This window comes from Sceloporus undulatus, chromosome 1 (genome assembly GCF_019175285.1).
Source record: "Sceloporus undulatus isolate JIND9_A2432 ecotype Alabama chromosome 1, SceUnd_v1.1, whole genome shotgun sequence".
NCBI lineage: Eukaryota > Metazoa > Chordata > Lepidosauria > Squamata > Phrynosomatidae > Sceloporus > Sceloporus undulatus.
The window spans coordinates 229213695-229227255 of NC_056522.1; the positions used below are offsets into that span (position 1 = coordinate 229213695).

The 13561-nt window shown below is 38.8% G+C and overlaps 1 long non-coding RNA gene across 1 annotated transcript in view; it reads left to right on the forward strand.

Annotated features, from left to right (window-relative positions):
• Positions 1–13515, forward strand: part of LOC121919649 — a 36268-nt gene extending 22753 nt beyond the window's left edge. Inside the window, exons 2-3 of the long non-coding RNA XR_006101545.1 lie at positions 7803–7968; positions 13446–13515. This is a non-coding gene — a long non-coding RNA (uncharacterized LOC121919649). The remainder of the gene's footprint in view (positions 1–7802; positions 7969–13445) is intronic.
• Positions 13516–13561: the final 46 nt, after the last annotated feature.

The following is a 13561-nucleotide window of genomic DNA, read 5'->3' on the forward strand; positions in this document are numbered from 1 at the left end:
ATTCCTCACCTGAATATCATCTCTGCATCCTTTGCTTTCCCTCAGCCAGTTCCTTACAGACAGTAGCAAAAGCATTCTGTATCACTTTGCCAAACTGAAAGAGAAACATTTGTAGCATTCACATTGTAGCATTCGCATATAAAAATAATTTAGAAAAAAAAAGCCTTTTGCAAAGTGCATGCTGCTGGGAGCAAGCAAATGAAAGGGAAAGTACCACAAGCAGACACACATTCTATCTATATATGTATCTACCTGTAGAACTATGCGCATAGACTGTTAAATATATAAAAAATTAAAAATAAAAAGAGAGCTGTCTGGTGTGGAGGGAGGCTTGTTTCATTCTGTGCCCTCCCTCTGACCTACCCTGAATGTGACCCTTTCTCAGGCACCCCAGTTGCCCTTTGCTCACCCCATCATCCTTTGCATCCTTCCTCTGGCTTCTTCCTCCTCCTCCTCTTGCTCCGTTACCCCCGATTGCCCTTTGCATCCTTCCTCTGGCTCCTTCCTTCTCCTCCTCCTCCTCCTCCAATGAAGGGGAGGGAATGTTCTGCCCACTGCCCTCCCTCTAAATTCCTCCCCTGAACTTGCCCCAACCATGATCGGGGGCAAGTTCATATTTACCGAGATATAGCTTTTACTCTGCTTCCAAATGACCCACGCTAAGGGGCATTTGCCCCAGAATGGGTGTGCAAGCCTCTGATTCGCTTGTGGGATATTTGGGATGAATATGAACTTCACGTGCATAATTCGGTTCCTGATCCGGGGTAAAAGGTAGTCTGAATAGCCCCTTTATTTTTGTTCCTATGAAACCATCATATATCTTTAACTTAAGGCTATACCCAAGATTTTGCCTTTCTTCTAGTTTCTTAGATAACACAACCTTTAAACAACTTCCCATTTCTTTTTTATCAATAAAAATAAAGTTACAAAAATGTACAGATAGAGGAACAGTGTGTGTGTGTGTGTGTGTGTGTGTGTGTGTGTGTGTATGCGCGGATTAACCCTGACCCCAAGAATAGAGTCTGATGCTCAGACCTCCCTGAGCTGGTATTACTATGGGGTGCTTAATGAATCATTCACTTCATTATGCATAAAACAATTTATAAACACTCCTGAGATTCAAGCCACCTGCCTTCCTTTTTCTTTTCTTGTATACACATCTATTAACCTTCAGTGTGGAGAAGAAAGAAATTAACTGAACTAAAGAGAGAATGGTCCAAATTCTACCTCTTTCTTGGGCTGATTATAAAAGAGAACAAACGCTTGCATCTATATGAGGAGATGGGTGGGTTGGAGAGGAAACAATAGCTTAAAATTGAGGAATCGTGTAATCAATGTACCATCTATTGTAAGGATGATTACATCTTCCCTTGCTTTAATTTATCATTATGTCTGATATAAACTATTTTCTACCACCCCTTCCTGCTTTGTGGCAGGGCAATTTGTGGCAGCCTTGAAGTGTATCTGTGTTTGTGTGTGTATGTGTGTGTGTGTGTTAATTCTATTAAGTATGACTGGAGAAAAGAAAGATTCAATTAAAGCTTAAGCAAAATTCTGCCGTAAGCCAAAAAGTGGTTGCTTATTTGCATATACTGGAGATTTAAAAATGCCCTTTCTGGTAGATGGCTTGTACACAGCCTAAGTGAGCAACTTTACTGAAAGAATGAAAATGGTGATTTTCATGGAAAATTTTGTACTGACTTGCAAGCATGGGCTAGGATGATCATAAGATAAAGACGAGTTATGGTTCTGAATATTAACACTAGGGATGCAAATCCCAGTTTGATTTGTCCTTGCACAGTAAACAAGGGAGAGGGATCATTTGTGAGCCACTGCAAGACATCAGGCTTTTGTAAAATGTAAAATGCAATAATAGTTGTCTGGTTGCATGAACTAGTAAAAATTGTTTCTTTGGATGCGTTGGTTGTGTCTTTGTGAGCAATCATCCTGTCCTGTTGTATCTGTTGCATTTCAAAAAGGGGGGAAAAGAGGATCCCAACAATTATCGTCCAGTTAGTCTGACATCAGTACTAGGAAAGATTCTGGAGCAGATCATTAAACAGAGAGTCTGTGAACATCTAGAAGGCAATGCCATAATCACAAAAAGTCAACATGGGTTTCAGAGAAACAAGTCATGCCAGACAAACCTAATCTCTTTCTTTGATAAAATTACCAGCTTGGTAGATGAAGGGAATGATGTGGATGTAGTATATCTTGATTTCAGTAAGGCCTTTGACAAGGTTTCCCATGACATACTTGCAAACAAGCTGGTAAAATGTGGGCTAGACAAAGCAACTGTTACATGGATCTGTAATTGGTTGACCGGCTGAACCCAAAGGGTGCTCAACAATGGCTCCTTTTCATCCTGGAGAGAAGTGACCAGTGGGGTCCCACAGGGCTCTGTCCTGGGCCCAGTGCTATTCAACATCTTTATCAATGACCTGGATGACAGAATTGAGGGCATACTTATCAAATTTGCAGATGACACCAAATTAGGGGGAATAGCTAATACCCCAGAGGACAGGATCAAGATTCAAAATGACCTGAATAGACTAGAAAGCTGGGCCAAAGCTAACAAAATGAAATTCAACACAGAGAAATGTAAGGTATTGCACTTAGGGCGGAAAAATAAAATGCACAGATATAGGATGGGTGACACCTGGCTGAATGAAACTACTTGTGAAAGGGATCTAGGAGTCCAAGTAGACCACAAGTTGAACATGAGTGAACAGTGTGATGCGGCAGCTAAAAAGGCCAATGCTATTTTAGGCTGCATCAATAGAAGTATAGTGTCTAGATCAAGAGAAGTAATAGTGCCACTGTATTCTGCTCTGGTCAGGCCCCACCTAGAATATTGTGTCCAGTTCTGGGCACCACAATTCAGAAAGGACACTGAGAAACTGGAGCGTGTCCAAAGGAGGGCGACAAAAATGGTGAAGGGTCTGGAAAATATGCCCTATGACGAACGACTTAGGGAGCTGGGGATGTTTAGCCTGGAGAAAAGAAGGTTAAGAGGTGATATGATAGCCCTGTTTAAATATTTGAAAGGATGTCATATTGAGGAGGGAGCAAGCTTGTTTTCTGCTGCTCCAGAGAACAGGACCCGGAACAATGGATGCAAGCTGCAGGAAAAGAGATTCCACCTGAACATTAGGAGGAACTTCCTGACAGTAAGGGCTGTTCGACAGTGGAATGCACTCCCTCGGAGGGTGATAGAGTCTCCTTCCTTAGAGGTCTTTAAACAGAGGCTGGATGGCCATCTGTCAGGGATGCTTTGATTTGGATTTCCTGCATGGCAGGGGATTGGACTGGATGGCCTTAGTGGTCTCTTCCAACTCTATGATTCTATGATTCTATGATTCTATCTGTTCTCATTTTCTCTCTCTCTCTCTCTCTCTCTGTGTGTGTGTGTGTGTGTGTGTGTGTTTAAGTTCACTTAAGAAAAAGGCACAGTATTTGCACAGAACAATTTTGGCATAGTGTTTTACATAAATTGTATTTGTGGAAATTGCAAAAAATTTGAAAACAAAACACTTGCCTTTTGATTTCAGTATGGTTTCTCAAGGGGCTTAACATTTCTTATGCATCCTATCCACCACCTGAATTAAAACATCAATTAGTGTGCCAGTGGATTTGCACTACAAATCTCATTTTGTCAAGATTACCATGATCATCTATAATCTTAGGAACAGCAAGATTATATCTATCTATCTATCTATCTATCTATCTATCTATCTATCTATCTATCTATCTATCTTCCCCTGGCTAAAGTAGAAATGATGTATAAGGAATCAAGAAGATTACAATTTTGCTCAAAACAACAGTGCTATGGGAAGACATATCTAAGCCCCACAGTCTGGTTCTGCCACGCAAAAGAATGTGTGAAAAGATGTGGCCAAAAGATATGTGTAAAGGGCTTCACATCTCCAGTGCTAATCAGGATATTCCAGGTCTGTTGTTATGGTGACATTTTTTGCACTACAATAACTTCGTGATACAAAGCATGGGATTGCACAAGGATAAAGCCCATTCTAGCAGATGCAAGAAAAGATGCAAGAAAGGAAGTCATTTTGCATTAAAACATGATATTAAAAACATCATATAATGGTTCTGAGTGCTGGAACACTAACTGCTGTTTTAATTCAGGTGGCGGATAGGATGCATAAGAAGTCTGCTCCAGGAAATCATTTGTTCACGCTTTTATCAGGCTGAATTTCTTCTCCTGGCTGAAAGAGGGATACACTTTGCAAGTCTGCACATTTATGTCTGATTACCAATATATCCAGAAACATGTGCACATTTGAACAATGCACATATTTCAAATCTGTGCAATATGGTACTTAATGCTTTAGGTATTGGGAGAATATGTGTAAGCAATGTGTACAACTTAAAAATATGCAATATGTATACATTGGAAAGAAAACATACATGGAAAATGAATAGATTTCATTTCATCAAAAGCAAAAACAGACCAGATGTGGAGGTGGCAAAGAAGAAATCCCATAGACATTAACTTTATTGATGTGTACTTTCCTAGTGGTGAGTTTATTATATACACTTTTCTGCTGAGAAATAATGGTGCATGTGATATAGTTCACCAAATCAGTCTTATCTCCTTTTTCTGAGATTTTATTATCTTTGACAGAAAAGCACCAAAGATATATCATGACATCAGGTGCCTTTGCTTTTTCAGCCTACATCACAATTGCTCTTCCCTTGAAAACTAATGCTTCATCCTCATTTAGGACTTCTATGCCTAACTTCATCACTATACCCATAACAAAATTCCATAAATCCTTCTAGGGCTTAATGTGGAAGTACAGTGATTCTTCTCCTATCCCTCACTTACCACTGCCTAGCTTTTACTAACCTGAACAAAGAGCGGCACCACGAGTCATGGTTTCCATCTTTTGATTGAAAATATCCACCCATGCCTTCTCATTGAAGCCAGCCAGTAGCTAATTGCTTTGAAACATGGCTCCAAGTGGAATATTCAGTCTCTAACTTATTTGAGGAAATTAATATTTTAAATAGTCTCCAATGGACAATTTACTTGATTTACTTCCTCAAGCACTTTAAGCAAGAGTGTCCAAAGTACTGCTCTTGAGCCAGCTGCTGCCTGGAGACACTGCAGTGTAGTTTGGCAATCATCCATTTCTATAAATATGGGCTACAGATGGAATAGGGCCAGTATGATTTTTTAAAAATGGCCAAAGTAATGCATCATTTGTGTAGCTACTCAGAGTCTATTGCCATATCAAAGTCTTCTGCCTACCTTTATTTGCATGGCCTCACCTGGATGGACATGTTAAACTGAAACCTTGTTTTCATGAAATTCTTGATGCTGACTCATTTGATCACCATTGTTCCCTTGTGGTCTTTAATGATAAACAATCTGGAGGGCTTATATTCTGATGTGATGTTAGTTTTTATGTCTACCACCAATCACAGCAAAAATGAGCCCCATGCCTTTTTCACCTCTGTTATTATTTATTACAGCTGAGAACACTGCTCACATCACAGACGCTTTCATTACTGATAATCATAATAGCAAAGGTGAATGGGAAAACAGTGATAGCAAACGGTCATTGAAAGCCAGAAAAGTGAAGTATTTGGCTGTAATTACGTATGTTAATGCTAGCGAGGTGCATGGTAAGTATAGTGTGATTAGATCAGTGTCAAAGGTTTCTGTCTCAGATTTTCTAGCTGATGCACAAAGATGTCATTGGTGTTATGTTAAATTAGTCTCCTAAGCAATCAGTGTCTATAAATATAAACAGAGAGTTTGGCCAAGTGTATAAATCACTTTACAAGAAAATCTTCACTCCTCAGAATTAAGTCAGAATATTGAATATGACTGACAGTAGAAAGTTTGACTATGCTGATGTTTCTGAAAGCATGGTGTGGTGCTTTTTAAGACACTTTGGCCTAGTACAGACCTCCAGAAAACGGCGGTCTGCAGGCACCCATTTTAACTCTGGTGGGACACTGCAGCTGCTAGACCATGCGACTTCCCTCCGGAGTTAAAAGAACCCGTTTTTTCTGGTTTCTTTTACCGGTGCCCAGGTTACATCGTGAGTGTGCCAATGGCGCACTTGTGACATAATGGATACACTGCGATGTATGGACGCTATGCATCCATTACGTGAAAATTGTGGCAGCTGTGCAGATGGGACACCGCCGTCAGGCCACTGCTATTATATACTAGGGTTCCGGACTGTACAGTTGCTGCATGGTCTGGAATCCTAGTATCACTGCCGCCACGCCCCTTTCGGCCCATCTGTCTCAGACCTACGAAAGAAACAAGGCCCTACCTGACCCATCAAAGCTTATCAGCTCTCTATCTAATCAGTGCTCATGAATTTGCCTGATTTCCTAACAAATGAAATAAAAGGTATCCAAACTAGTTCAGTTTTCCCCATTTGGCACCTGCCAGATGTTTTGTACTACAATTCCCATGACTGTTGGGAATTGGGACATATAGTTCAAACTATATGTCAGAAATCAAGTTGGTAAAAACAGGTTATTGATTATGCATGTGGATGTTATACACTGAAAACAGCACTTTATGTACAGAAACATTATTTGTGTGTGTCTGTAGAAAATACTGTTTTTAATGTAAATCAACCACATGCAAACTTTACACAAAAAGGCCCAAATTTCCTCTTTGAATCCTCTCTCTGAAGGTGCATTCTGCCCTACACACAAAAACAGCCTAAAGCCAGCAGCTCAGCACAGTTTGAGGGAAAAGCCCACTAATTAGCCTTCACTAAAAAAAATTTCTTGCAGGAAACAGCCAATATTTTAGCAATCTTATTTCTGCTTTGGAAAAATCTTTGAAAACTATGATGTTTTTGAAGGATATTTGTAATTTGCAGCTTATTCAGTGCAAAATTTGCATGTGGATGTTTTGCACTGAAAACAGCACTTTATGTGCAGAAACATTATTTGTGTGTGTGCATGGAAAATAGTGTTTACAATGTAAATCAAGCACATGTAAACTTTACACAAAAAAGTCCCATATTTCCTCTCTGAATCTGTCTCTCTACATCATCAAACCCATTTTACTTCTGTCTGGTTGCAGACCTGAGCATGGAAATGTTATTTTGTGAGCTGCGACTCTGCAGAATTTCCTGATCCACATGGCCAGTGGCCATAGCTGTACTAGCTGGAGGGATTCTGGGAACTGTAATCTAAAAACATAGCTTTTCCCAGCTCTGATCCCTTCTTTGCCATGGGTGTTTCAGTGTCCCGAAAAGGAGATGAACTTCAGTTAAAAATGGGGGCTGAAATAGGATGTTTTTTTCCTCCACTGCTATCTGCTTCTTTCTCCACTGTTTTCTGTTTGCTTCAAAGCACCCCCTCCAGCAGATGTTCTGTGAAGGAGAAGGAACCACTGGGGGCTTCATTATGTCTGCCTGCAGTGAAATGTGTAGTTTGCCCCCTTGGCTAATACAGCTTCTCCACTTACATAACCTTTCCCTAGCACTGAGAAATTAGCATTTCTATTTCACCCCTGATAAATGCCAAGCACCTTTGAATAATAAACTTTAAAACATGTAATTAGAGAGCTAATAAATCTTACCTTAATGAGAAACAGCTGGTTTGATATGTTATGCCTTCAGGGTTTTCTTAGGCTTGGCACACGATTTTGGGACATCCAACATTATTTATATTTTAAAAGAGTAAAAAGTAACAGAAAGCCTTGGCCAAAGCTCATATTTGCACTCTGAGTAACTTTTTAATTAACTTCACAGTTGATAGTTTAATATTAAAGAAATTGCTCTTGGATACCGTTTTAGGCTGTGTCACAGTTCTGCCATCTATCACAAATTGTGCCAGTAGACCTTGTTGTTCCTGGAGTTGTATGGATTGACCGAAAACCTTCAAATACTGGATGCTTCTGTGGCCGATCTCCAACAGGTTTCTCTGGAAATGGATGAAATTGTACAAGAACACCTAGACCAGGTACTTTCCCTTATTAAAGATATGGTATGTTCAAGACAAGCAAGGGGTGAATGTTTCCACATATGTTAGCATTAGATTTGCAATGTATATTCATTTTTTTACTATTATATTCTTTCAATAAATGCATAGAAAAGTAGGAAACTGCCATATATCAGGTTTGAGCCCATTGAGCCCAGTACTGTCTTCTCCAATTGGCAGTGGCTCTCCAGGGTCTTAGAGACAGCTCTTCCACATAATCTCATACTTGATCCTATCAGGTAGAAATGTTAGGAATTGAACCTTGGAGCTTCTACATACCAAGGATGAGCTTTGCCACCATCACAGCATTTGTGTTCTGAATAAAACAAACTCAGAAAGGAGCAAGATATCTTTCTATTATGTGGTTTCTAGGGATGGAAAAGAATTTCAAGATTTTCACCCAATATCCCCATTTCAGGCTTCCTGAAAGCTGTTATGAGACAAAGTGCACCCTTGCCTTGGAAATTTCTACATTTGTGAGGTTTGCGGTGCATTCCAAAGAAATCCTGTATTTGCAAAACCAGGCAATAACTTAAAATGGTAATGGCTGAAAATACATACAATAATGCATACAATAAAATGCATACAATAGAGACAGAAATTGCTACTAAAATGGGTTTAATAGTTGCCAAGCAGTTCTTCAGGCTAGAATGATGCATGAATCAAAAATCCTGATTGCAACATTAATTGTCACTTTGAGCAATATAAATTAGAAGGACTGGTGAAATTCAAGTTTCACACTTTTTATCTGTGATAGATGTTTACACTCATAGCCAAACTGGTTACTAAAGAAGGGGCTGTGCTACTGATGTACATGAGAGAAACTCATCAAACCTGGAAAGTGATTTTTATGAACACTGTAATACACAAATTCACACGTGTTCTGGGTGATCTTGTGACGTGGCAGTTATATGTCTTAGGTAAACTGGAGCCAACAACCTGTATCCACATACATCTATTGAAATGGGGAAATGTATGAGGAAGAGTAAATACTGTGGTAAAGTTTGATAAAGGGCAAATAGTTTATTCAAAATACACTTAAGTGTCTAACAGAGCATAGTTGTTTTATGATGGGAAAGAAGTAACCCAAATGAGAAAACCTGTAGTTCTGAGAGGGTTTAGGGTTAAACAATGTGAAGTTATAGGAGCTGCTAAGAGGAGGGGAGTAGGCAGACAGAGAAATTCAGTCAGTAGAGGAAATATAAAACCTACTCTAATCTATCCATAGAAACAGACTAGAGAAGGGAGTGCAAATGGGAGGAGGTACAATGGCATAGACAATATTTTCCAATATTGGTAAAAATTGGTGCCCTGGACCTTCCTGAGGAGAATCTAAACTATAACCTGGATTTGAGGTTAGTGCCTTTAAGACACTTTTAGTTAGAACAGAGCAAAGAAGAGAAGGACTAGCTAATCAAACTCCTCTAATTCAGACCAAGTCATTAAAGAAGGAGATGAGCTAAGGAGATTCTCTGGCCAAAATCCTGGGTTCTGGCAGATTCAAAGGGGTTTTAAATGGTTTGATCAAAGAAGAATGCTGACCCTCCACCCAATCTTATTTTTATATTATTATTATTATTATTATTATTATTATTATTATTATTATTTTGAATCTGGGATTAAGGGATTTGAGGCTGGAGGTGAGGTGAGATAATTCCTTTAAGACAAAGGAACCCTTTAAAGCATAGGCTATCCAACTGGATTTCAAAGTACTTGATACTTTGTTCAATAAAAGGTAGTAATATCTCATATAGGTGTTGTTCTTGTTGTGAGCCTTCAAATTGTTTCTGACTTATGGCAACCTTATCACAGTGTTTTCTTGACAAGATTGGTTCAGAGGAAGTTTGTCATTGCCTTCCCCTGAGGTTGAGAGCATGTGACTTGCCCAAGGTCTCTCAGTGGATTTCATGGCCAAGCTGGAAATTGAACCTTCGTCTCCAGAGTTGTAGTCCAACACTCAATCCACTATGCCACACTGGCTCTAATATCTCAAATATGCACCCTCTTAACAGAGACATCAAAAAATTTGGAGCAGATAACTCTTGACCTCCTCTGTCTATGCCACTTCCTGTCCATAATGCATTGTTTTGCTAATTGCAGGATATCATAGTGGAAAATACAGAAAGCCAGCATACAGACCCCAGACAGTTAAAGTGGAATAATAGTGCTATAAATATGTGATGCAGATGGGCTCTCAAGTTGAATTCTACTCTGTATAGGTTTTGCAGGCAGTGATGTTCGGTGGCTTCTGTGTTAGTGGGGCAATTAATCTATTTTGTCTCAACTTTTAAGGATAAATTCTGTGCTTTGTATAACTCCTTTAAAGTTCACATTTAATCCCAGTGCAGATTCATCATCCCAGTGAAATGGAAGCCACCAGACATCAGTGATTCCAGGAAGATTAAATACAATGACCATCTCTTTACCTGTATCTCTTTTTGACTTGGGGAATCCACAGAGAATGAACAAAAGAGATGAGCTTTCTGCTGGGATTGTAGTGTCATCTCTGTAATTTAACCCCATTAGATCGAACCTTGCACTCTGGGGCAGCATAGACCAAGGAAACTGCTGGTCTTTTAATATTCTTTCTTTTGCAACCTGTTGTTGATTGTGCCCTTTGGAGTCATTCAAAATAAAGCTGCCAAAAAAAAAAAAGAAAGAAAGAAAGAAAGAAAGAAAAGAAAAGAAAAGAAAAAGAAAACAATAAGCCGCTGAAATGGAAAATACCAGTGCATTTTAAAATGTCAAATGCCATGACTCTAGATGCAATTTTTTCTTCAAGCATCATGAATTCATATTTAGTTTTTCAATAACATACATACAGTAAGCACTGCTTATTGAGGATATCAATACAAAATGACTAGTTTCTTTCTTCTCTAAGGTACACATGACATTTGCTGTTGCACTGTCATCCTCTGTTCTTGTTGCCTGTTTCTATTGTTATCAAGTTATCACTATCCCAAGATTGCCCATCAGTAAATGAAGAAACAGAGGCAGTGTCTATGATAAAGGGCAAGCAGTAATTAAAATGTTCAAGGAGCCTCTCAGTAGTGTATTATATCTCTGCTTCTGGGGAGTTATCAAACATCAGTTATTTTATTAATTTTTGAATTTGGATTATGACTAGAGTTCTGTGATAGTGTAGGAAGAGATGATACCAGTGATTTCATGGTCATGGAAGAAATAAAACACATCACCTCAGAAAGAGACACAAAGTATCTACCAACAATCAACCAATCTTGCTTTCAAGCTTATAAAAATGTACTTACAACTCTCCATGGCTCTTGATGGGCAAACTGGAAACGGTCTCCTTTTCTCCAATATTTTTTGTGTAAAAGAACTTCATAAAACAGTTTATTATTCATTAAAATTGGTCCCAAACACCTTTCTGCCTGAGGTTACAGACAGAATGGCATTTAAATCTTGTCTTTATACTGCCAGTGAAACAAGGGCCCAAAACAAACAGGCAAAATAAAGTGGCTTCTGTCTGCTTTGGGAGACTGCGTTCAAACAATGCATGCTCCCAAACGGAAGCCATTCTCACACGATGATCTGGTCCTTTGGGCCAGATCAAAAAGGGACTGGAATAATCCATCTCCTGGTGGCAGTCAGCTTGGGACTGTGGTGGCAGCCCATTTTGGAAGCAGCCCATGCAGTCACCATGACGTCTGCATGAGGCTGCTCCTTGCCAACTGTCTGCTTCACCACAGTGCCCTCTGCCATCAGGCTAGTTTAGGAGATAAGTTCTGTTTCACATAGAACTCTGTTCTCTGTCAAGAGAGGAACAGTCACAATATTGGAACAGCCAGGATGCTGCTGTAGCTCTCTCCCCAACCAGTACCAGCTAACTGATATGTCTGCCTCACTCCATTTAGGACTAAGGCCAACCTTGCCATTCAATTATTTAGAATTTGGGGAAGGTTTTATGCAGTCATTCAACTTCTTTTCCTTCTTTGTATTTTTTTGCCACAGTGTATCATCATTCTCCAAAAGTAATGCTCATCTTGCTACTACAAAAAGTTTGACACAACTGAAAGTGTGAGCTTTAGCAAAATCAACAACTTCTGAAGGGTGTTCAGACATAGCATCTGTCCGTTACTATTCGATCATGATGAACATGCAAAGATTTTAATAATTTTAATAGGTCTTAGGGGAACAGTGTCTTACAATGAGCATTGCTTTCCTATCTATCTGTTTAAGGTGAAAGAAATGCCTTTGATGCCATTCCACTTTCTAACATATGCTGCATCTGGAAAAGCAACTCTAATTGGCAAAAATACCTCTAGCAGGATATAAATACTATCATTTGGAATGGTAATTTGGATTTCTTACTCTTCCATGGCAATAGATGAATTGGATTTATGTTATTTATATATACATTCATAATTCTACTGTTTGCACAGCATTCAGGAGAGATAACATCAGTTAGGACCAATATATATTCTATAAGATTTTTTTTAAAAAAATTAAAAATCCAGAACTAAGTCAGAAGATCAAACAAAAAAGATAAAAGACAAATAAACAAACTATACTTCCAATAATGGAACAACATGATGAAATAAAAGAAGTTTTTAATATCTGTCAAGGAACAAAAAGTAATTACTTACTCATTTATTACTGTTCTTTCTTTTCCAATAGCCAAAAGTCCCTAGGTAATTTACAGTGTAATATCACACTATATATATATATATATATATATATATATATATATATATATATATTGCACACCTTTAAAAGTTTTAAATGATTGGTGAGGGGGGACCAAAGGAAAAAGTCAAGCAGGAGGGGATATGAGGCTGGAATCCTCTTGGTGTCTTGTTGTTGTGTGCCTTCAAGTCATTTTTGACAAATGATGACCTTAATATGACCCTATCATGGGGTTTTGAAGGGCTTAAAGTGTGTGACGTGCCCAGGATCACCCAGTGGGTTTCCATGGCCATGTGAGGGAAATCAAAACCTGGTCTTCAGATTCATAGACCAATGCTCAAACCACTACACCATGCTGACATGATGTTTTAGACCAGCATGACTAGGAGTTATGGCAGGTCAAGTACTTTTTCAAATGTTATGCACAGTGTTCGGGAACTTCCTGTATAAGATTTTCCACCAAGCTCCATGATAACACCTGAATGGTGCCATTACAGCTCAATACACCCAGTCCAGTTGGCTCTGACAACAAATGGTCATTATTGTCCTTCTTATATCTCTTGCCTCCTTTCTTGTTTCCCTGATCAAATATGTAACTAGCAGAGCTTTACAGTCATTCAGCATTAAATGCATCTCAGCCATTGCCTCATCAGTTTCCATAATTTTGCTATGATGACAAAGACCTTTTACCTTTCATGATTACCACTAAAGCCAAGGAACATTATTATTATTATTATTATTATTATTATTATTATTATTATTATTATTATTATTATTATTATTATTATTTCTATTCCACCTTTTCCTGATAGGGAATCAAGGCGGATTACAATAGGATGATGTCATGTAGGAGAGGCAGTCTCTACAATATCCTGCACCCGGGTAATTTAAGACTTCAGAGGTAATCTCCATTAGGAGCAATATTTTG